Raw genomic sequence first — 6,000 nt, 5'->3', positions numbered from 1 at the left:
TCCTGAACTTTAGGGAAACCAGCCTGTGGACATGATTTCTGAACCTGAGAGAATTTCAAGCTCTCAGATGCTGACTGTTCCCAAGGGAAAGTCTTGGGAACCTTTACTCACTCAAGCATTGTGTAAATAAGAAATTACTTTCCCAAAACAGGACGCAGATGTTCTGAGAGTGTTTTCTCTCTTATCCAACCAATTGGATGAGAGAGGTGTTGTTCCTTCTACCAATCAGGGCTACCTGGTCAGAACTGCTTATAAAAAGGGGTCTAAAATCTCAGAATAAAGGCTTTTTTCACCTCATGAAAAGTGTCTGTGTGTATGATTATCTCGGGACCCTTGAAATACTTTGTCTCCTCTAGTGACACTTGCCCATTTATCCTGCAGGCTTATTAGTCTATTCTTGATATTTGTAATAGAATTATAGAATCACTGAGTGTTTAGGTTGGGAGGGACATTAAAGACTGTCTAGTTCCAATCCACCTGCCAAGGGCAGGGACTACTTTCACTGTATTAGGTGGCTCAAAGCCCCATTCAGCCTGGGTTTGAATACTTTTAGGGATGGGGTATCTACATCACAATTTAATTAGTTAAGTAAAAGAGTATTCAAATTACATTATTAATGGATCTCTCTATGGGATATGAACAAATATGAGACATTCCACTTCTCTTTAATAAGAGAAAGCTTACCATGCTATGGAAGTAACTTCCATGGAGCAGCAACACCATTGAAATGAGAATTGACAAATGAATTTATAAGAACTTTTAATTTTGCAAAAGCAAATGCAGTAACTTTTTTTTCAGAAATAAATAAATAAAAGGTAGTATTATCAGCATTAGTACAGTCTGGGAGACAAAGATATGGAAGACTCAACCATTATCTGAGAAATCATTGCAATTCATTTGCATTCATAGTTTTTTTTTAGCAGCTGTATTTTCAAAAACACTTTCTCTATTGTAAGAGCCTTTACCAAGGAAAGCTTGTAAAAATAAATCTGATTTCCAACACAGCATGCAAAACGCTTTTGGATTTTCAGGGAGTGAGACTAGGCTTACTTCAAACTTCAAATCCTTGTATTGTATGAGCAGAACTATTCATTTCACCTTGAGGAAAATCTGTTATAAAACAGAAAACCTAGACCCAAGTTATTCTGGAATTTTTCTCTTCCAGAACTCTAGTGCAAAAATGACTAAGCAGTCATTAGGGACCATTTAGAAGTGTTCAAATATATTTTTAGAGTAAATGACGAGATGTTAAAGCATTTCTCAGTTCCCATGGTGTTTCATCTGGTTTTGGCTTCTTTGGGTTTGTTGTGTCATTTGGGTTTATTTTTAGAAATCAATCAGCAATTTTGTCAATAGGAATGCTGCTTCAAAAATTTTTTTGCCTTCTTATTCAGTGAAGCCTGCACATTGTATACCAAGGACAATAACTTTTGCAGCATTTATTTCTTACATGAAGCCTATAGTGAATAGTCACACTAATTCACATTTATGAATAGAATAACCTTCTACACTGTTATTTCCCACTGACCTCTCCACTATGGTTTCAATGAAGAGTTTAATGGGAGGTTGTCTGAATTATGCAACCCCACCCCTACTGTTAATAGATTTTAATGGAGGTACTCTGTACGTACAGTAGGTACTCTGTTATGATCTATAGTATAGAGTTCACAAGAGACAGACAGTTAATATCCTGTCCCTCTAACACCCCAAACAAAAGGCCCACTACTAGAAATTGAGGTTTAATAGTAGTAATACCTTCTTTCCTGAAAGTGTGATTGTAACTGAGGCGTGAAGGAAGGTTCAAATAAAGATTGTCTGACTATAACTTGCACAAAGGCAGTATTTCACATCTTTAGAACAAGACCTATCAGTTAAGTGCAGGACTACTTGAAGGAATTACAAATTGAGGTTTAGGGTTAGCCTCCTGTGCTCCATGTGGGAAAAGAGCTAGATGTCCTAAAAAACCTTAAGTGAAATAGTAAGCTCGAACATGTTCATGTTGAACAAGAAATTCTCTAAATCTGAGCCATAGGAAACACTACAACATGAGGAAGGGAGGAAAGGAAGACAGGCATCTTGAACTTTTCCAGTGCTGATGTGCTAGAAAAAAGGTGAAAGACCCATATATGCACTTAAGGATAAAGAGACTGGTGGCATCTTTTCAAAAGGATGTCCCTTCCCTTCCCTTCCCTTCCCTTCCCTTCCCTTCCCTTCCCTTCCCTTCCCTTCCCTTCCCTTCCCTTCCCTTCCCTTCCCTTCCCTTCCCTTCCCTTCCCTTCCCTTCCCTTCCCTTCCCTTCCCTTCCCTTCCCTTCCCTTCCCTTCCCTTCCCTTCCCTTCCCGCACCTTCCCGCACCTTCCCGCACCTTCCCTTCCCGCAACTTCCCACACCTTCCCTTCCCGCACCTTCCCTTCCCGCACCTTCCCTTCCCTCCTTGCCCCGTCCCACCCACTCTTCTCATTTTTTTGCTTTTCTTCTTTTTGTCCTTTTCTTCCTGTTCTTTTCTTTAATTAAGGGATCATGACAAAAGTGTCTGTATCAAAACCACATGCTATAGGTTGCCATTTTCAGTGTAAAACAACTTTACAAGTGACCTCCTACCTGGATGTAATCACTGTAACATCACTTGACCAGATACAAGCTTCAGACATACCATGCTTTGACTGGGAGACAGACACTACCCTGTTGCAGTGTGTTTCTCATTAATGGTATGTTCTGTTATTATCTAAGTTGATGGTTTAGTCCAAATGAGACCCTCCCACCCCATGCTGTCAATCTACCCTGAGTCTCCTGTCAATCTGTTTTAGGCCCACCGCATGCTTGGAATTCCTCTTCAGAAATCCCCTAAACTTCAACGCTTGATTAGTCCATGTGACCCAACTTTCCCTCCCCTACCTCCCCCATAGGATGATGATTTTGTGAATCCTGCCTTTTACCCTCCCCAGGATATCTCTGATTAGCTGATGCTTTGTACCCTCACTTTGAACAGCCTCCCTATTTCAGCTGTTGCACGCTTGAATTTTCTGTCTTTTGCCCCCAGGATTCCCCAGAGCAATAAATCCTCTATTATCCCATGCAAAAGACCTCCCTCTCATCCTTGTCTCCTCAGAGCACAGACTGACAGCCAAAAAGCCACAGAGCAAGTGCTCTAGTCACACCTCGAGTCATCCTGCTCCTGGGGTGTGACCCACTCCTGTCACAGGCCGAAGTGATAGAGACAGATAAGCTCTGGCGAGATGCGATACTACCTAAGTGTTTTACTGAACCTCTACTTTACTATCAGTTCCTGAATGTAAGAAAAATAGCATAGTAGCAGTGTCGTGGTTTTAAACCAGTAATTAATAAAAAGGGGAAAAAGAATTACTTATTTCTTGCTGTGAGATATGGATTAAAACAAGAGCAAACCAGGCATAAAATTTAAAAGGAATAAAGAAAGTTTATTGACAAACTACAATAATAAGAACACCAGAATAAACTTCCAGAAAAACCTTTTCATTTCTTACTGCCTACCATTCTTTTGTTCACATGACGACAGAGACAAAAACTTTAGAACTTTGATGGTTTAAACAGTCCCAATTCTTTCTACAGTTTTTTCACCAGTCTCTGTAGAGAAACAGAAGTTCCTTTCTGTTAATTTATGGAGTTTCTCACAAGAAAACTATTTTTGTTATAGTTTTCCGTTTCCCTAATATCAGCTGCCCAGAGCTGCTGTTATCAGAGCTCACCCCTCCCATTCCACATCACTCTGAAATGTGTTATGGGTCATGATGTTTAGGGATAGCATTTTTAAGGATAAGTTATTCAAAGGCAAAAAGTATTTTTCATCTGTTTCTGTGAGCTTCACTAGAAAACAGTTTTCTCATTGCCTCTCAAGGCTTCAAATCTCTCAGCACTTCACTATACCATAATTACTCTACTTTTTACTCAAATTTACACTTTGAACACTCTATTCCTCCCCATACTCCATCATGAATTAAAGGAGTTCTTTTCAGGACTTCATTGTCTATCCCCATAGTTTTAACTGAAAGATATTTCAGCTTAATTAAAGCATCTTCTTAATTCTCTACCTTTCTTGAAGTTTCTTTTCTTTCTTGCCACTAGTAGTTTATAAGGTCTCTTTTCATGTTGATCACTCTCCTTTTTTCTCTCTGGATAAAAAGATTAATCCGCAAGTCTCATCTGGATAAGAAAGAGTTAAAATCTTGCCCAAGTTTTTGTAGATGGTTCGGTGATCTCTGCTGAACAGGAGCTGGAGCTGTCTGCGATGGAAAGTTCCTCATGGCTGCTCTGGAGAGTGTGGTCACTGTCTCTGCTTGCAGCAGGCCCAGACCCCCTCTCTTTCTTCATTCAGCAGTTTTCTAGTGAATGTAGTTACAGCAAAACCTGCAGCCGAGCCAGAGATTGAGCCGGGCCCGGCCTGGCCCGACCTGGCTCGGGGCAAGCCCCCGCAGGCCCCATCTTCCGGCCGGGAGAACGGCAGGCCCAGCCCGGCCCCCCCCCGGCCGCATGGCCTGGGCAGGGAACGGGAGGCCAGCTGGAGGTCTGCTACCTTTCACAGCCAAGCAATAAAGAGAGCAACAGAGTTCTGGTTTTTTTTACTTTAAGGTGGGGTTCACAAGTTGATCCCACTTTTCAATGGCTAAAACTGCTGTCAATTCTCAGCAATGACTGATAATTGGTCATGAGAAAGACTCCAGGCAGTCCTCAGCAACTCCAACTTTCCTTAAAGGTAAAGTAACTCCATGACAAGCAGTATTCATCCACGTACATTTTTTTCCTCCCCACTACTTGCTTCCATAAGATCCAAAAGACCTACCAAAGTACAAATATTTATTCTACTGATCAACTTGCACCATTCTTCTAACTTTTGCGCTCAGGGCTATTGTCTTTGCTCTGTCTCCTCTACTGTTTTCTGTGGGGCTTGTCTGTGTTCTTGTCTGAAAAAGTATCACTGTACCTGTTACATCCAGAATAGTCCAGAACCATCTCAGACCCATCCCTTATCACACTTTCCAATACATCAATACAAACACTATACAATCTGCAAAAGAGGATTGACTTGGCTGCATCTAGGCTTCTTCTAACACAGTTCATGACAGGGAAATGATTGAATAAGGCTACACCACATATTTCTCACCAACTTTTGAAAAAAAAGACAAAGTTACAAGAATTGTTGTAATAAATGCAATTGGTAGCAGTCTACCAATTTGCACAATTGACATTCCTGATTGAACTCTGTCCATAATAATCAGCTGCCATGATGGATTTCTTTAAAACTCTCCTGCATGAGATTGTCTGGAGATTTTATCTGAATAAAAGAAAATACCATTCTGACACAGACTGAGGAATTTGGTACCAAGAATTTATAATAACACCTGCTATCAATGCACAGAATATTTTCATATAAAAGCATTACTGAAACATCCTGACATCTGCGCCATTCATTCACTTTCAGAAATTTGCAAAAAAGCCAAAGGTAATTCAAGAAATTGGAATAATGTGGCACCTCACATATTAATTGTATTTGGAAAGACGTTCCAAGTCTTCATTGCCATGTGATTATTCTCATACAATACAGCAGATCCTTTACCAGCCAATGAATGAATTTCATATTATTTTTGATTTATAAACTATCAGAAGGTAGGCTGGTAGAAAATTTTATAAAAAAAAAGAAGCCTTGCTATTTCCAGGAGGACTAGAAAAAACAAGGGGGCAAATACTGAAACCAACAAGACAAGCATAGGTATCTCACAAGGGACAGACACCTTGATTACATTTCATTAAAATAAGACAAATACAACAAACAAGAAAAACATGAACCCAGAATTTTTGAAAAATTATCCTCCATCAAAAGAACTAACTGCATTTTGCTGTTATTTAGTCCAGTGTTTCCAAATGAAAATAGGCAGGTTTAAGTTTACATTAGAGATAAAAAAGGATTGCAAGATGGTGTTAAATCTTTTTGCTTGCACTTAAGAGGAATCCAGATACATAATATGA

This window comes from Poecile atricapillus, chromosome Z (assembly GCF_030490865.1).
Source record: "Poecile atricapillus isolate bPoeAtr1 chromosome Z, bPoeAtr1.hap1, whole genome shotgun sequence".
NCBI lineage: Eukaryota > Metazoa > Chordata > Aves > Passeriformes > Paridae > Poecile > Poecile atricapillus.
The sequence above is the reverse complement of the archived record's forward strand: the minus strand, read 5'-3'. Positions refer to the sequence as shown.